Genomic DNA, 19,936 nt, shown 5'->3' with positions numbered 1-19,936 from the left:
ATGTCTACAGGACACAAACAAATCACATTTTAACTCCTACATGCTATGAAATAATGTGCTGTGGCTATTGAAAATGTTATTAATCAAGTGTTCCACTGGGAACGTTTTCGATTAATCGTGTAACTGGATAAAACATAGTGTTGCTTGGTTAAAAACAAATTTAAGCAACTATAAGACACTTCACTTAATAATGAACGGTCAATTAGTCTGAGATGGTATGAGATCAAGATGTCATCTTTAGATCAGGCTTGGTTTTTCCACAATCACTGCCACGTTAAAAAGTTAAAGTACCAATGATTGTCACACACACACTAGGTGTGGGGAGATTATTCTCTGCATTTGGCCCATTACCCTTGATCAACCCTTGGGAGGTGAAGTGAGCAGTGAGCAGCAGCGGTGGCCGCGCCCAGGAATCTGTTTTATGGGGATTTAACCCCCAATTCCAAACCCAATTCCAACCCTTGATGCTGAGTCCCAAGCAGGAAAGTAATGGGTCCAATTTTTATAGTCTTTGGTATGACTCAGTTGGGGTTTGAAATCACAACCTACCCATCTCAGGGCAGACACTCTAACCACTAGAACACTGAGTAGGTGGATGTAGTAGGTGTTGTAGTAGGTTAATGGCTGCACCAATATGAAGGAAATAATAGCTTTGACACACATATGGGGCGGCATGGCTCGGTTGGTAGAGTGGCCGTGCCAGCAACTTGAGAGTTGCAGGTTCAATTCCCGCTTGTGCCATCCTAGTTACTGCTGTTGTGTCCTTGGGCAAGACACTTTACCCACCTGCTCCCAGTGCCACCCACACTGGTTTAAATGTAACTTAGATATTGGGTGTCACTATGTAAAGCGCTTTGAGTCACTTGAGAAAAGCGCTATATAAATATAATTCACATAATTCACAACATATATAACTTGTCAAACCTGCCAGCTAGCAGGCTAGGTTTACAGAGTCAGTCACCATGGTAACTGACTCTGACTTTGTCTTACCTTTCTTATTTTTGGAGGTAAAACTCTCGAGCTTTACATACTCAGGACTTTGCACTTAACCTGCTCTCTGGAATATTCCCCCGGTGACTGTGTGAGTTTTGTGTAAACATGTTGATACACATTGTTACAAACATCAACCTCTCATAAATATTGTGTGTCTGACAAATTCTCCTTCTTATGAACAATGTAAAACAATCAGTGCATCATCCTCACATGACCGTTCGGGCTCCAGTACTCTGGAATGCCCTCCCGGTAACAGTTCGAGATGCTACCTCAGTAGAAGCATTTAAGTCTCATCTTAAAACTCATCTGTATACTCTAGCCTTTAAATAGACCTCCTTTTTAGACCAGTTGATCTGCCGCTTCTTTTCTTTCTCCTATGTCCCCCCCTCCCTTGTGGAGGGGGTCCGGTCCGATGACCATGGATGAAGTACTGACTGTCCAGAGTCGAGACCCAGGATGGACCGCTCGTCGGGACCCAGGATGGACCGCTCGCCTGTATCGGTTGGGGACATCTCTACGCTGCTGATCCGCTTGAGATGGTTTCCTGTGGACGGGACTCTCACTGCTGTCTTGGAGCCACTATGGATTGAACTTTCACAGTATCATGTTAGACCCGCTCGACATCCATTGCTTTCGGTCCCCTAGAGGGGGGGGGTTGCCCACATCTGAGGTCCTCTCCAAGGTTTCTCATAGTCAGCATTGTCGCTGGCGTCCCACTGAATGTGAATTCTCCCTGCCCACTGGGTGTGAGTTTTCCTTGCCCTTTTGTGGGTTCTTCCGAGGATGTTGTAGTCGTAATGATTTGTGCAGTCCTTTGAGACATTTGTGATTTGGGGCTATATAAATAAACATTGATTGATTGATTGATTGACAATTATTCTTCCTGTAGACAATCTATTTAGGAATAGTGTTAATAATGAAATATAAAGTTAGTAAAGATGTGAGAGTAAGAAGTAAACAAACCTGTTCTGTGCAACACAACTTGATGTTTTTCATGTTGTCGCTCCTTCTCCTCTTTTGTTGGACAAAGTTCCTCCTCGTACTCTGCTGTGGTTCTTTGGCACATTTTCACACAATCACAACACTTTACACTCACACTTGATCTCTACTTAGTGATGTGTTTTGATCACTTCCACCTCTCTTTGTTAGCAGCTAACAAGCTAAGCTAACTAGCAAGCTAAGCTAGCTCGAGAAGCATCAAAGTGCGCTCAGACTAATATAACCGGATGCAAACAGTTATTAACGATGTTTACTCTATTTACTAGAGTGTAATAAAGGACATATATGTGTACATGGAGGCATAGATTAAGAACATTGAACTGTGACGACTGCAATAACGTCTTCATCGTCAGACGCCATCTTGCTTTGTCCTCGCCGTGTTTGGTTCGCGCGCAGTGTTGTCAGATCTCGCGAGAGAAACAAGTAACCAGCTCTTTTCCAAATCTCGCGAGAGGAATAAGTACAACCAGCTTTCCACCCCCGGTTTACTTCTTGTGAAAATAAAAGTAAACTTGTCCATTTCAAAGCAACCAAAAAAAAAAAAAAAAAAAAAAAAACTATTTCCATAAAAATATTTAAATATTTGAAAATGTTTTGAAACAACAGTAGCATCAGGAAAGAAAAACAAGAAACAAAATAGATATTACACTAATGGTATTCTTTTTGTCTTTGATGGTAATCGTTTTTATAATGTATTGTAGCGTCCCGGAAGAGTTGGTGTCGCAAGGGGTTCTGGGTATTTGTGTTGTTGTTTTTCTGTTGCTTTGCGGTGCTGATGTTCTCCCGAAATGCATTTGTTGTTCTTGTTTGGTGTGATTCACAGTGGGGTGCATGTTTGTGACAGTTTTGGTGTTGTTTATGCGGCCACCATAAGTGTGACCTGTGGGGCTGTTGACTAAGTACGCATTGCTTTCACTTGTGTGTGTGTGTTCAAAATTAACATGATCATTAAAGCTGGTAATAATCTTACAACGTGTTAGCATTTCTTGATGTCTTTGAGTAGAGACTTCTAAAGAATCCCGTCCAACGCTACATTGGTGTCAGAAGTGGGATGGCTTTCTCAGAAAAACTTGAGGATCTCATCAAATGCCTGGAGAATGCACTTTCGAATGAAGATCAACTACCTCACCACAAGGAAGAGGGAAGGAACAAGCGCCGCCCTGGTGGATTGGAGGCTCCACTACTTCAGCGCCAAGTAAGGGAGAGGAACTTGCGCCGCCCTGGTGGACTGGAGGCCCATCTACTTGGAGGAAGAATGGAAGCTCAATCTGATGGGACAAGAGTGGAAGTGCAACCGGAAGGAGGAAGTGCGCCTCGTGTGGGAAGGAGTGCCAGGCGAAGAAGTGCCTCTCCTGTGCGGATGGTGGACACAAATTCCCTGCGAGATGACTACAGGCCAAGCATCGCCACACCAAAGCTTCCTCACTATAGTGGAGAAGGCTCTATTGAATCCTTCCTCCTTCAGGTCCAGCTAGCAGCACGTTTAAATGGCTGGTCTGATGTGGCAACCGCAGGGCATGTGGCGCTGTCCCTGGAAGGCCCAGCCCTACAGTGTTTGGTCGATTTACAAGAGGAGGAATTGGCTGATTGGCATGCCATGCGCGAGGCTCTTCAACGACGTTACGGGCGACCAATCCATGCAGACGAAGCACGAGAGCAGCTGTACAAGCGGCGACGCCTTTTGGGAGAAAGTCTCGGAACTTATGCTGCGGACCTTCGCCGTCTGGTGCGAAGGGGCCACCCAGCGTTTCCAGAAGTATTACAAGAAGAGCTCACCGTGCAAGCTTTTGTCCGTGGTCTACAGCCTGAACGACTTCGAGAACACCTCAGACTGTTTGCTAAACACTCTCTCTCTGCCGCATTGATTGAAGCCGAACGTGTGGAGCACGTCCTGTGTCCAGATGGCCGCCGTGATGTTCCGCGAGTCCGCCAGGCTGGATGTCACGAGACAGAACGAGAGGGAGCCGACCAAGTGACTGCAACGCCACGGCTACGCTCCTCCCGGAGGAGGCAGACCGAAGTGAACTGTTACCGCTGCGGTGTCCCTGGCCACATTGCCAGACACTGTCCAGCCCCTTCCCCCATTGATGTTGCTGCTGAGGTGTCGTCAAACTAGAAAGGGGTGTCAGTGTCGGGGAACTGACACCCGGGATGGTTTCTACGGTACCCGAGGGTGACGCACAACGCCTGGGCCGCCTGGGCAAGGCCCGGGGGCTATACCTGGAATGTGAGCTTGATGGAACGGTCTGCAGAGCCCTGGTTGACACGGGGTCCACTATCTCCATCATCCGGCCGGGTGTCCTTCCCCACTTGCAGCACAGCTTGCCACCAGGCTGGACAATCACCAACACCCAAATTACAACAGTCACAGGAAGCAAGGCCACCATGCTGGGCCAAGGGACAGTGTGCATTAAGGTGGCGGACCAAGAGAGACGACACCCATTCTGGCTGGCTGACATTCAGGACCCCTGCATTGTTGGACTTGACCTGTTGGAGATGTGGGGAGCCGTGGTCGATGTATCTAGGGCCATGCTTCATCTTGGTGAGAAAACAATTGCCCTTCAGGGGACTGATGAGCCCGGCGCCTGCAGAGTGACAGCCCCCACAGAGCCATCCCCTGCTACGGCCTTCATGGTGGACCAGGAGAAGTCTCAGCCTAACCCTTCTACTAATAGGCCGACTACTAAAGAGACTCAGCAAGCTATTGCAGAACTGTTAGAGCGAAGCAGTCAAGGCCTGGATACCAATCAACAGGACCGACTGAAAAGCTTACTAAATGCCTTCCAGGACATTTTTGCAGCGAAAGATGAAGACTGCACGCACACCAGTCTCGTACTCCACGACATCGACACAGGAGACGCACGACCAATCCGGCTTCACCCACGCCGTCTGCCTCTTGCCAAACGAGTGGCTGCCCAGGAGAAAATTGAGGAGATGCGCCAGGCGGGGGTCATCGAGCCCTCCAGTAGTCCATGGGCAGCACCCGCAGTTCTGGTCAAGAAGAAGGACGGCTCGTGGCGGTTCTGTGTCGACTACAGACGGCTCAACGATGTAACCCGCAAGGATTCCTACCCGTTGCCGCGCATAGATGATGCGTTGGACTACATAACTGGCTCCTCCTGGTTCAGCTCCCTGGATCTCCGAAGCGGCTATTGGCAGGTGGAGTTGGCTGCCGAAGCTCGACCAAAGACAGCATTCACGATAGGTCAAGGACTCTGGCAGTTCAAGGTGATGCCATTCGGGCTTTGCAACGCACCCGCCACTTTTGAGCGGTTGATGGAGAGAGTGTTGGCATCCATCCCCCGTGATCGCTGCCAGAGTGTGGTATACCTGGATGACCTCCTGGTGCATGCTGCAGGATTTAAGGGGGCTCTACAGAACCTCCAGCATGTGTTCCAAGCCATTCGTCAGGCTGGGCTGCGATTGAACCCCAAAAAGTGCCATTTGCTTCGGCGTGAAGTTTCCTTCCTGGGGCATGTCGTTAGTGGACAAGGTGTTGCCACTGATCCAGCCAAGGTTGCTACTGTCCGTGACTGGCCAACGCCAAGAGATGTTAAAGAGCTGCGGAGTTTCCTAGGACTGGCCTCCTATTACCGGAGATTCATCAAGGACTTTGCAACCATCGCTGGCCCCTTGCACCAGCTCACACACAAGGGACAGTTATTTGAATGGACTGACAGCTGCAATGAGGCCTTTACACAGCTGCGAGAGGCCTTGGTCCGAGCCCCGGTGTTGGCCTACCCAGACCCCAGCCGATCTTTCGTGGTTGATACAGATGCCAGTGATGTCGGTGTGGGGGTTGTGCTGTCACAGGAAGGGAATCACGGCGAGCAGGTGGTGGCCTTTTACAGTCGGGGGTTGAGCAAGCCAGAGCGGAACTACTGCGTCACTCGTCGGGAATTGTTGGCCATTGTCCTCGGCCTTCGCCATTTCCGTCCCTACCTTTATGGTCAAAGGTTTGTGTTGCGGACTGATCACGCCTCCCTCACCTGGTTGCTGAACTTCAAGGAACCCGAGGGGCAGCTTGCCAGGTGGGTCGAGATCTTGCAGGAATATGACTTCACGATTTCTCATCGACCAGGCCGCCTGCATGGCAACGCTGACGCGTTGTCCAGACGTCCCTGTGAGGAGGCGTGTCGTTTCTGCCGGCGGGCGGAGGAGCGGTGCATGCCAGACCCGTCAGTAGCTGCAGTCAGGCAACATGACATCACGGTCGGCCTGGACTGCTTCACCCCCCAACAATTGATCGACCATCAAAGGCAAGACCCAGTGCTTGAGAGAGCTCGCAGCTGGGTGGGGGCACAGCGGCGGCCGGAATGGGCCACAGTGGTGCACTTGGACACTGAGACCAAAGCACTGTACTCCCAGTGGGACAGCCTCCTGTTGTCTCGCGACCTGCTGTATCGCCGCTGGGAAGCCCCGACAGGACAACATGCTGCCCTCCAACTCGTGGTACCCCGTGTGCCGCGGCCTCAGGTCCTCGAAGTGATGCATGGCTTCCCAGGGACTGGCCATTTTGGAGTGACCAAGACCTTGCTCCGACTGAGGCAGCGTTTTTACTGGCCAGGCTGTCGCCGTGACGTAGAGATGCATGTCCATCGCTGTGATGCATGCACCGCAAAGAAAGGTCCCACGCGCCGCTCCCATGCTCCCTTACAGCAGTTCCAGGTGGGGGCCCCTATGGAACGAGTGGGTGTGGACATTCTCGGCCCGTTCCCGGTCACTGATAGCGGAAACCGCTACATCTTAGTGGCCATGGACTATTTCACAAAGTGGCCCGAAGCGTATGCGGTACCCGACCAGAGCGCTGCGACAACTGCAGAGAGATTGGTTTCGGAGATGTTCTGCCGATTCGGAGCTCCAGAGGAGCTGCACAGCGACCAGGGACGGAACTTCGAGTCCCAGGTATTCCAGGAGGTGTGCCGTCGCCTGGGTGTGAAAAAGACTCGCACCACACCGCTGCATCCCCAGAGCGACGGGTTGGTGGAGCGTTTTAATAGGACTTTGGCCACACAACTTGCCATTCTCACTGACAAGCGGCAGAGAGACTGGGACTTACACCTCCCACTCATTCTTTGGGCCTACAGGACAGCGGTGCAGGAGTCAACACGCTGCACCCCTGCATCATTAATGTTTGGTCACGAATTGCGTACGCCTGTTGATTTGGTTTTTGGCCCAGCCCCAGAACCAGAAGTGACCGGAGCACCGGGCCTGGACTACTACTACCACCTTGTGGAGCGGCTGCGGGAGGCCCACGAGTTTGCCCGGACCAGTCTAATGGAGGCTGGGGTCCAACAGAAGCGAGCATATGACCTCCGCAGTCGAGGCCAAGCCTTTGAACCCGGCGCACATGTCTGGGTCTACAACCCGGTGAGAAAGAAAGGACTCTCCCCAAAGCTCACTAGCCACTGGGTGGGACCCTGCAAGGTCCTCCAGAGGTTGTCCGACGTGGTCTATCGGATACGACTGGCACCTCGGAACCGGCTGGTGGTGCTGCACCGGGACCGCTTGGCCCCATACCAGCCATTGGACCAGAGCCGGGGGCACTTGGACTCAAGTACCCTGCCGGAGAGGGAGATACCCCCAGGGAGAAATGAGGATGCTGAAATAACCCCCCCTTCTGACTTACCTGCAGACAGTGGTGGCAGCCAGCCGCCAACAGGGGGGCGTCGACGACGCCAGTTACCTCAGCACCTACGGGACTTTGTGATGAACGCATGGGCTGTTGGGGACAACGAACCCAGCTAGGTGGGGGCTGTGTAGCGTCCCGGAAGAGTTGGTGTCGCAAGGGGTTCTGGGTATTTGTGTTGTTGTGTTTCTGTTGCTTTGCGGTGCTGATGTTCTCCCGAAATGCATTTGTTGTTCTTGTTTGGTGTGATTCACGGTGGGGTGCATGTTTGTGACAGTTTTGGTGTTGTTTATGCGGCCACCATAAGTGTGACCTGTGGGGCTGTTGACTAAGTACGCATTGCTTTCACTTGTGTGTGTGTGTTCAAAATTAACATGATCATTAAAGCTGGCAATGATCTTACAACGTGTTAGCATTTCTTGATGTCTTTGAGTAGAGACTTCTAAAGAATCCCGTCCAACGCTACAGTATTTTAGAATGTGGGAGGTTTTCATGTCCTTTTAAAATTTCCTTTGTCGTTATTTATATTATATCTATCTATATACCTATATATCGATATATATATATATATATATATATATATATATATATATATATATATATATATATATATATATATATATTAGGACTGGGCAACAATTTAAAATTTGAATCAAAGTTAATCGCACTATTTCTCCGATTAATCGCGATTAACTGCATTGTATACACAAAGCCCAATAATGAATTCAAAAGTAGTGTGTAGTGCACCTTTATTGGAATATTCTCTCACATGAACAAAAGGGCCAAAACATTTGTTGTGCAAACACAATTTAAATCAGTCCTTGTTAAACAGTAGCAGTTAAATAGCATATTTTATGAAAATCAACTCAAAAATTTTAAATACAAACATTTAAGCTTATTGCCACTGCCAGGGTATTAAAGTTATCCTGTTTGTTATGGAAAATAAATATAATCTACATACAAATCTCTGAGCCACAATCATAACATCTGAACAGGCAATTTCTGAGGTAACAGCAGAAACATTTTTCTAATCAGGGATCTTATGTTTAAAAAACCTATATTATAGGTAGTGGGTTGTTTTAGGGAATGTTTGATCAAATTATCCGTGGTAGCAATATTAATAATGTTGTGTTTATTCTGCGTAGTGCACTTAAAATAATTATGACCATATCTAGGAATTGATATGATGGGAATTTTCCGATTGTTTGCTTGGTGCTTTGATAAACTGAAGGCATCATATTCATGGTACTATATTGTGATGTTTTGAGCCAGGGAAAAAAGAACTACCCTACCCAGCATGCAACAGGAGTGACGAGCATGCGCGGTAGCCCAGTATAGGTTGTGTCGCCATGACGGCATCTTGTATGTTGTGATATGCACGCTCTGAAAGCAAACGTTAAGAACTCAGCCAACACTCCTGGTCTGCATTATTCATAAATAGACAGACAACACATATACTCCGCTGCTTCACAGGCCGCTGGATGTAGCCGGCAAAGTATTCCCATGCTAGCTAGCCGGTCTAGCAAGCACGCCTCATTCAGTCCAAAACGGCCCGATCTATCCACATCCAGAATTGTCTGGCGGTCGTAAGTGATCCCCGAGTGACCACGCTGTAAGCCAGCCAGGAAATTTGCAGAATTGTCCGGTATTTTTGCCAAATGTTCCATCTTTACCAAGAGCCCATCGACGCCGAAGTACATCCGGGAGTTGCCATCTTGTTAAGAAAAGGCGTTAACAAAATAAAAGCATGTAAACAACATACGCAAATGTGCGATCAAATAATTGTCGGTGTTAATAGATTGATAAGTTAACGCATAATTAACCCATTAATTTGCCCACCCCTAATATATATATATATATATATATATATATATATATATATATATATATATATATATATATATATATATATATATATATATATATATATATATACATATATATATATATATATATATATATATATATATATATATATATATATATATAGTTTTTTTATATAAATAGTTGGCAGCAGAAGCTCCATGTATTACCTGAAGAAACATTTTGACTTCTGACCTTTCCACATTATTTCTCTCATCTTTACTGCTGGAGTTCAGCTCACTGAGGATGTAAGCTCTGTTTTTTGTATTTTAATTATCTTTAATTATTCATAAACAGGCTAAAAACAAACCATTATTATGACTACTTCCTCATTTGTTTCACTCTCTACTAATTAAAACTATTCTAGCATGAAAACATTCAGGATGTTAATTCAAACAATATTACACATCCCCAAACGTACCATTTTATTAATGTATTAATATCATACGATATTACATTGAATATTCACATGTTAATGAAAATGTTTATTTCCACTCAGGGATTAATAAAGTATTTCTGATTCTGATTCTGATAATTACATCACTCTCATAAAGCCTTCAAAGCTGAATATGTTTTTACCATAGCTCAGCTTCACAATGTTGGAATATTGACTGCTGATATTGATATTCTTCTATTGTTTACAATATTACACTTTACTCTCTTTCTTTGCTCAAATGAACAGGATGAAAGTGTCTTTAATTGTCACTACTATCTATATATAATTATGTATATAATAATCTTCCATTCTTCACCTTCATTACAGCTTGATTTAACTCTCATCTTATTTTATCCAGAGAGAACTTGACCATAAAATAGATAGCTGCACGTCAATAAACTGTCACTAAACTTCAATAATCCAATCAATCCACTTTATTTATATAGCACATTTAAACAACAATAACGTTTCCAAAGTGCTGCACAGCCATGTTAAAAACAATATTATGCTCCACCAATGACTGAATAAAACAAAAATAAATACAAATAAAACCAATAAAAACAATACAAAAACAAATATGATTAAAAACTATTTTAAAGGGTAAAATCAATTTAAACTGTAAAATAAAAATCAAAGTGTATAAAAAACACAGAGGACAACAGAGGACAGAGGACCACACAACTCACGTAGTGTTAAAAGCCAAAGAATAAAAGTGGGTGTTAAGACGAGACTTAAAACACTCCACTGTGGAAGCAGTTTGAACATGGAGGGGCAGAGTGTTCCAGAGCTTAGGGCCGACCACAGAGAAGGCCCTGTCTCCCCTGGTCTTAAGTCTGGTCTTGGGCACCACGACCTGGAACTGGCTCTCGGACCTCAGAGCGCGCGCAGGAATGTAAATTTGGATGAAGTCCGAGATATATTGAGGTGCCAGTCCATGTAAAGATTTAAAAACAAACAGCAATGTTTTAAAATCAATTCTAAAATGAACAGGGAGCCAGTGCAAACTGAAGAATTGGGGTTATATGCTGGCGTTTCCTGGCCCCTGTTGAAAGTCCTGCTGCCGCCTTCTGGACTAACTGCAACCGGGAGAGATTTTTTTGGCTAATGCCAGCATAAAGTGCATTGCAGTAGTCCAGGCCACTTGAAATAAAAGCATGCACGACTTCTTCAAAAAGGTTAAAAAATAAAAACGGTTTAACCTTTACTAAAAGACGAAGGTGATAAAAACACGATTTTAAAACGCACTTGACTTGTTTGTCTAGTTTAAAATGGCTGTGTAAAGTGACGCCAAGGCTGGTGACTTTGGGACGCACATCATTTTGCAATGGTCCCAAGTCAGTGAGGGCCGGACCAAAAACTAAAATTTCCGTTTTTCCCTCATTCATTATTAAAACATTCTGGGCTAACCAAGCCTTGACGTCACATAGACAGTTAAGGAGGGGTGTCAGGGGGCCGTGGCCTTTTGAAATCGGCATATAAATTTGGCAGTCTTCTGCATAAAAGTGATAAAACACTCCATGTTTCTTAAAAATATCTCCAAGAGGGAGGAAATAAAGAGCGAACAGGATGGGGCCTAAAATAGATCCTTGGGGGACACCACAGTAAAGCGGGGCAGAAGAGGAGGTGGCGTCCCCCAGCCTGACAGAGAAGGACCTCTCAGACAGGTAAGATCTGAACCACTCTAACGCAGTCCCCCTGACAGCCACACAGTCTCTCAGGCGGTCTAAAAGAATTGTGTGGTGGACTGTATCAAAGGCAGCTGTAAGATCTAAAAGCACTAAAATGGCAGAGCTGCCAGAATCAGACATTAAAAGCAAGTCATTAAAAACCTTTAAAAGTGCAGATTCAGTACTGTGCAAAGCTTTGTATCCAGACTGAAATGGATCGAAAGTGCTATTTTCATCTAAAAAAGGCTGCAGTTGTGCCAGAACACATTTCTACAAAATCTTTGACACAAAAGGTAATTTAGAAATGGGCCGATAATTTGACAAACTTGTCGAATCAAGACCTGGTTTTTTAATCAAAGGCTCAACAACAGCTCTTTCACAAAAGGAGGGGACACAGCCAGAAATCAAGCTGCTGTTGATGATGTTCCTAACAGACACATCAATAGTGTCCCAGATTTCTTTGAAAAAGCGAGGGGGGACTGGGTCTGTGGAACATAACGAGGGTTTTAGCTTGCCGACTATTCCTGTAAGTTCAGGCATGGACACAGGCTCAAAGTGACAGAACACAGTCGAGCACTGAGTGGCCACATTAAAACCTAATGGAAAACGAGAAAGATTTGCCAGAATAGAAGCAACCTTATCATTATATCCAAAATAGTTTCTCTCGTTTTGATGAAATAACATTAGAAGGATTGTTACAACGTGTAAATGGAATAAAACAAACAACATGTTTACTTGACCCACTTCCTGGGAAACTTATCAAGGAGCTTTTTGTATTATTAGGTCCATCAGTGCTAAATATTATAAACTTATCACTTTCCTCGGGCACTGTTCCCGTTGCATTCAAAAAAGCGGTTATTCATCCTCTCCTTAAAAGACCTAACCTCGATCCTGACCTCATGGTAAACTACCGACCGGTGTCTCACCTTCCCTTTATTTCGAAAATCCTCGAAAAAAATTGTTGCAGAGCAGCTAAATGAGCACCTAGCGTTTAACAATCTATGTGAAACCTTTCAATCCGGTTTCAGGGCAAATCACTCGACGGAGACAGCCCTCGCAAAATTGACTAATGATCTATTGCTAACGATGGATTCTGATGCGTCATCTATGTTGCTGCTCCTCGATCTTAGCGCTGCTTTCGATACCGTCGATCATAATATTTTATTAGAGCGTATCAAAATACGAATTGGTATGTCAGACTCAGCCCTGTCATGGTTTAACTCTTATCTTACTGATAGGATGCAGTGCGTCTCCTATAACAGTGTGACCTCGGACTACGTTAAGGTAACGTGTGGAGTTCCCCAGGGTTCGGTCCTTGGCCCTGCACTCTTCAGCATCTACATGCTGCCGCTGGGTGACGTCATACGTAAATACGGTGTTAGCTTTCACTGTTATGCTGATGACACCCAACTCTACATGCCCCTAAAGCTGACCAACACGCCGGACTGTAGTCAGCTGGAGGCGTGTCTTAATGAAATTAAACAATGGATGTCCGCTAACTTTTTGCAACTCAACGCCAAAAAAACGGAAATGCTGATTATCGGTCCTGCTAGACACCGACCTCTATTTAATAATACAACTCTAACATTTGACAACCAAACAATTAAACATGGCGACACGGTAAAGAATCTGGGTATTATCTTCGACCCAACTCTCTCCTTTGAGGCACACATTAAAAGCGTTACTAAAACGGCCTTCTTTCATCTCCGCAATATCGCTAAAATTCGCTCCATTCTGTCCACTAAAGACGCTGAGATCATTATCCATGCGTTTGTTACGTCTCGCCTCGACTACTGTAACGTATTATTTTCGGGTCCCCCCATGTCTAGCATTAAAAGATTACAGTTGGTACAAAATGCGGCTGCTAGACTTTTGACAAGAACAAGAAAGTTTGATCATATTACGCCTGTACTGTATATACCTTTATATACATATATACATACATATATACCTATACTGGCTCACCTGCACTGGCTTCCTGTGCACTTAAGATGTGACTTTAAGGTTTTACTACTTACGTATAAAATACTACACGGTCTAGCTCCATCCTATCTTGCCGATTGTATTGTACCATATGTCCCGGCAAGAAATCTGCGTTCAAAGGACTCCGGCTTATTAGTGATTCCTAGAGCTCAAAAAAAGTCTGCGGGCTATAGGGCGTTTTCCGTTCGGGCTCCAGTACTCTGGAATGCCCTCCCGGTAACAGTTCGAGATGCTACCTCAGTAGAAGCATTTAAGTCTCATCTTAAAACTCATCTGTATACTCTAGCCTTTAAATAGACCTCATTTTTAGACCAGTTGATCTGCCGCTTCTTTTCTTTCTCCTATGTCCCCCCCTCCCTTGTGGAGGGGGTCCGGTCCGATGACCATGGATGAAGTACTGACTGTCCAGAGTCGAGACCCAGGATGGACCGCTCGTCGGGACCCAGGATGGACCGCTCGCCTGTATCGGTTGGGGACATCTCTACGCTGCTGATCCGCTTGAGATGGTTTCCTGCGGACGGGACTCTCGCTGCTGTCTTGGAGCCACTATGGATTGAACTTTCACAGTATCATGTTAGACCCGCTAGACATCCATTGCTTTCGGTCCCCTAGAGGGGGGGGGGTTGCCCACATCTGAGGTCCTCTCCAAGGTTTCTCATAGTCAGCATTGTCACTGGCGTCCCACTGGATGTGAATTCTCCCTGCCCACTGGGTGTGAGTTTTCCTTGCCCTTTTGTGGGTTCTTCCGAGGATGTTGTAGTCGTAATGATTTGTGCAGTCCTTTGAGACATTTGTGATTTGGGGCTATATAAATAAACATTGATTGATTGAATGTTTTGCATCCCCTGTCATCCTAGTTCCCCCCCGCCCCCCGCCCCAGAGAGGAGTTGTACAGTCTAATGGCGTGTGGGACAAAGGAGTTTTTGAGTGTATTAGTCCTGCACTTGGGATGAAGCAGTCTAGAACTGAACAGGCTCCTCTGGCTGCTGATAACACTATGCAGAGGGTGACTGGCATCATCCAGGATGCTCACCAGTTTGTCAACAGTCCTCTTCTCTGCCACCCTCACCAGTGAGTCCAGTTTCATTCCGATTGTAGAACCGGCCCGCCTGATCAGTTTCTCAAGTCTGGAGCTGTCCTTCTTAGATGTACTGCCCCCCCAGCACACTACCATGTAGAACAGAACACTGGCAACCACAGACTGGTAGTACATCCACAGGAGTTTTCTACAAATGTTGAAGGAGTGCAGTCTCCTGAGGAAGTACAGCCTGCTCTGTCCTTTCTTGTACTGGTGGTCCGTGTTAACAGTCCAGTCCAGCTTATTGTCCACCCAAACCCCGAGGTACTTGAATGAGTCCACGGTCTGTACCTCAACTCCCTCGATCACAATAGGTTGTGACCGTGGACTCGACCTCCCAAAGTCAATGACCAGCTCCTTGGTCTTTGACGGATTGAACTGCAAGACGTTCGTGTGGCACCAGACAACAATGTCCCTCACCAGGTTCCGAAACTCCTCCTCTCTGCCGTCCCTGATGCACCCGACGATGGCTGTGTCATCCGCGTACTTCTGGATGTGACACAGCTCTGAGTTGTAGCAGAAGTCAGCGGTGTACAGGGTGAAGAGAAGAGGGGCCAGCACCGTTCCCAGCACCAATGATGTATAAAGTAAATAATAATATGCTTCCAGAAGTGGTCCAGAAGATGTTTCAGATGTGAAGCAGTAAATATGAACTAAGAGGGATTTATGTGTACTCAAAAGCAAAGGTATGAACACATGTAAAACAAATATGTACATCATATAAAGGAGTTCATCTATGGAATCATCTACAATTAGAAAAAAAAATGCAACTCTTCATTATTACAAAAAACATATGAAACACTATTATGAATAAGTATAAAAGTAAATTATGGATATCTGCACTTAAAATGTTTACTGTAACATATTTTATATACTATTTATTCTCACCTTTTCAGTCAAAAATCTGTTCATTTTAAAGTACACAAATGTGTATATTAACTCATGTGCTTGACTGAAATAAAAGCACTAATTTGAAGTGTCTAATCTATAAATGTTAGAAACATATTAACATTATTGTACACACACAACAATGATGTCACACATGTTATATGTGCTGATGTTGTTAGAAAGTCAAAATGAAAGTCTGGACAGTTTATTTCAAATCCTGCAGTTTCATTTGCTGCTGCTGTTCTCACCAGCACACTTGTGTTTCTTACACTGGTACTTAGAAGACAATCTTTCACCACACACACTGCAACTCAACACTTTCTCTCCTGGGTGTCTTCTCATGTGTACTGTGAAAGATTGTCGGTGACGAAAGCTTTTGTTGCATCTTGAACAGGAGTATGGTTTTTCACCAGAGTGTGTTCTCACGTGTGTTTTTAAAAGGGGCCTTAGAGTAAAATTTTTACCGCAGATTGAACCCGGAAAAGGTTTTTCACCAGTGTGTGTTCTCATGTGTGCTTTTAAGGTTTGATTTGTTACAAAACTTTTACCACATTCTGAGCAGGAAAAAGTTTTTTCTCTAGTGTGTATTCTCATGTGTACTTTTAACCTTTGATTTATTACAAAACTTTTGACACATTCTGAGCAGGAAAAAGGTTTTTCACCAGTATGTATTCTCATGTGTGTTTTCAAATTGTGCCAATGCGTAAAATCTTTACCGCAGATTGAACATGAAAAAGGTTTTTCTCCAGTGTGTGTTCTCATGTGTCTTTTCAAATTTTGTCTTTTAGTAAAATCTTTACTACAGATAAAACATGAAAAGGTTTTTCTCCAGTGTGTGTTCTCATGTGTCTTTTCAGATGACTATGGTATTTAAAAGTTTTGTGACAGTGAGAAGATGTGAAGTGAGTGTTGTCAGTGTGACATGTCTTATCATCTTTAGAGTCTTCATCATCAGTGTCAGGAGAGTGTGACGTTGTGTCCTCACTATCTGATAGTGGAGCTAAGAGCTTGTCTGCTTGTGATCCTCCACAGTGGTCTCCATCAGCTTCTGTTGTCATGTGTTGTGTTGAGCTGCTGCTTGGAGGCTCCCCCCCTCCCCTCTCCTCACTTTCACCTTTCACCTCATCATCTTCACTCTTCACAGGGACACCAGTCACTGGCATCTTGGTGACATCAACCTCCTCCAGTCCTTCAAGATGCTCTCTCTGCTGACTGATGCTGTGTTCTTCCTCTTCCTCTTGAATGTGAGGGGTCAGTGGATCCACATATTCCTCTTTAAATCGGGGTGTCAGTGGGTCCTCCTCTTCCTTTTTAAAATGGGGCATCAGTAGGTATTTCTCTTCCTTCTTAATGTGGGAGGGCTGTGGCTCCTCCGTCCGCATCCTGAAGCTGCACTTCTGTTGCTCAGGGTGAAGATGTTCTTCACAGACGTCTGCAAGACAAACACAGCATCTCTGCTCAGTCACACAATGCATTCACTACTTTTACATGCACTTAGGAAAAACAAGTTATCGTATGAACTCTCTTGAAATCTCAGTGACGCACAAACACGCTGCTCTTTACAACATTATTTACAGGAATAGAAAAACAAACCAGGACGACAGGACTTTCTACTATGGATAGACGATATGGTTTAAAATGTATTTTGCGATACATTATTTCATATAGAATTAGTAATAAAACCATTTTAAAACAGGCTACATGTCAGGTTCAAACACTGATGACATCAATTAAACAAGACAAGATGCAAAGAATCAAACAGAGACATAATTCAATTTGGATTCAATTGAGGAGAAACGTGTCGACCTCTAACTTTTTACAGTGTCACCCACGCTCTGGCGAAAGATTGTACTCCCCCTTCTTTATTTTACTTTCTTCGACCACATGACCACAGCTACTTCGAGAGGGAAGTGTGTCATAAACAGCGTTGCCTTTGGTTACGGAACAGTTCAAAAGAAAAGGTCGTAAATGAGTTCAAAAAGAGGTTCGTAAAACAGTTCAAAAAGAGGTTCGTAAAACAGTTGAAAAAGGAGGTTCAAAAAGAGGTCCCCTGGAGGGGACACTGGTTCTGCTTCCTCTTTGCTTTTGTAGTACTTGGGTCAGACAATATCTTTATGTTTGATTATAATACATGAAAGAAAACAGGAACACCTTCATCTTGCTTTCCCCAACACAGTGGAGTTTTACAAGCCTTACTCTTGGTAGGTTTCAAAGACAGCTTTTGCTTCTCACCAGTCACTCAATGCAACACAAAGTTTTTGTGATAACTTAGAAACAATTATTCTGACACTACACAGGCTCCTAATTTAGTTGCTGAAATATGCAGTCAAATATTACATGATTTCCAGTATTATTTTGTCAAATAAATAAACCAGATATTAACAGTAAATAAACAAGTACATTAATAATAATCGTTTCGACAAAATAATACAATTAGAAAAGACACAATATGTTACTGCATATGTCAACTGCCAAATTAGGAGCTTTTGTAACCCGCTTTGAATTTTTTCTATCATCAATCATATATCAAATGATGTATCGTGACATATATTGTTATTAAGATATAGATTTGAGGTCATAGCACTCATACCAAACTTTGGTTTGCCGAGTCATTTTGTTTGGCCCACCAAATATATATTTTTTTTATAATCTTCAGATGTGTGTGTATTAAGGGTTTAACGGTACGTGTATTTGTATTGAACCGTTTCGGTACGGGGGTTCTGGTTCGGAGGTGTATTGAACAAGTTTCCACACGGACATATTAAGTAGCGCACCGCACGTTGTGTCAACAATGCACACTGAGGCACAACACACAGCATGCTAACAACGACCGGGCTACTACAACATGTAAAAGTCAGAGCTGGAAGACCCTCCTGCATCGTTAAGATCTCCCGTCTGGGAACACTTCGGCTTTGCAGTGCGATACAACAATGGGTAACATGGCTTCAACGAAGAGAAAGACGAACAAACACTGCTCCCACTGCATTCAAGCAGCTTCTACTCTGCGACTCAGGCAGGGCTAAAGCAATAACAAATGCTGTTGGTGTTTTTACAGCAGCAGATTTAAGACCATATTGCATTAAAAACTCGATTTTGACCCACTTCTGTGGTGGAAGAACAATGAGCCCATATATCCTCTTACTGCCAAGTTAGCCAGGCACTACCTCGCCATACCTGCTACCTCCGTGCCCAGCGAAAGGGTATTTTTCACAGTTGGGGACATTGTAACTGCAAGCAGGTCTGCTCTTTCTGCAGACAATGTGGATAAACTGATTTTTCTGGCAGAAAACATGAAAATTGATTGAAAGTCACCAGGGTTAAAGGCTGGAGGGTGGGAAAAAGAAAAGTTAATATGAGGCTGAGTTGACTTGAAACTGTTTAATGCTGCACTTTTTGTATGTAGAAGAAAAGTTTTGTCATTTTATTTAATCCGAGCAACAACTTGAAGCAGTTTAATGTTGCACTTTATATGTGAGAATGTTGCACTTTATATGAAGAAAGGTGTCATGACGCGGAGTCGAACCCGCGTTACCTCAGCGGCTGGAGCTGCGTGTGCCTCTGCTGACAGTGAGCCAAGAGGCGCCTCTGCTGACAGCGCACCAAGAAGCACCCTCGCTCGTGCTGAGGGCACCACGCCCACGCAGCAACGAGCCTACACGCTATCAATAATCAACACATCTGGACTTGATGAGAGGGAGCAGCATAAAGACCAGCAGACCCGAGGACCCTTTGCCAGAACGTCGCTAACCTTCCAGTAAGCATCACGTCTGACATTCCCTGTTTTCCCAGTGAATTTCTTGCCCTTGTTTTGCTCTATCTCTCTGTTTTCCCCTGGTTCATGTCCTTTTGTATTTCCTCAGTGACTACGCTATCCTTCCTTATTTGTGCCTTGTCACTCAACTCGCATCCGGATTCCTGACTGCTCTCCTCGATCCACGACCTCCCTGCTCGGACCCAGACCACGCTGCCCTGCTCTTGCCCATGACCTCTTGCCTGTCCACGACCTGCCTCTTCGCCTTGCCCTCTTGGATTACGACGAAAGATACAACCAACATTTACAGACAACAACCCTTGGTAACATTTACATATTTAATATTACACATAGTGAAGTGAAGTGAATTATATTTATATAGCGCTTTTCTCTAGTGACTCAAAGCGCTTAACATAGTGAAACCCAATATTTAAGTTACAGTTAAACCAGTGTGGGTGGCACTGGGAGCAGGTGGGTACTCATTCACTTTGAGTAGCATACACACGCCACGCATTCATCAAAGGTTTTAAATAAACCTTGTAAACCGCAGTCCTGCCCTGGTTGTTGCCTCCTTCCCTTCTCTGGTACACAACAAAAGGTTTGGTTAAGAAACCAATTCTGAGCCTTATCTTATTTAGTTTTTATTGTG

This window comes from Nerophis ophidion, unplaced genomic scaffold (genome assembly GCF_033978795.1).
Source record: "Nerophis ophidion isolate RoL-2023_Sa unplaced genomic scaffold, RoL_Noph_v1.0 HiC_scaffold_33, whole genome shotgun sequence".
Lineage (NCBI taxonomy): Eukaryota > Metazoa > Chordata > Actinopteri > Syngnathiformes > Syngnathidae > Nerophis > Nerophis ophidion.
Note: the sequence above shows the minus strand (reverse complement) of the source record.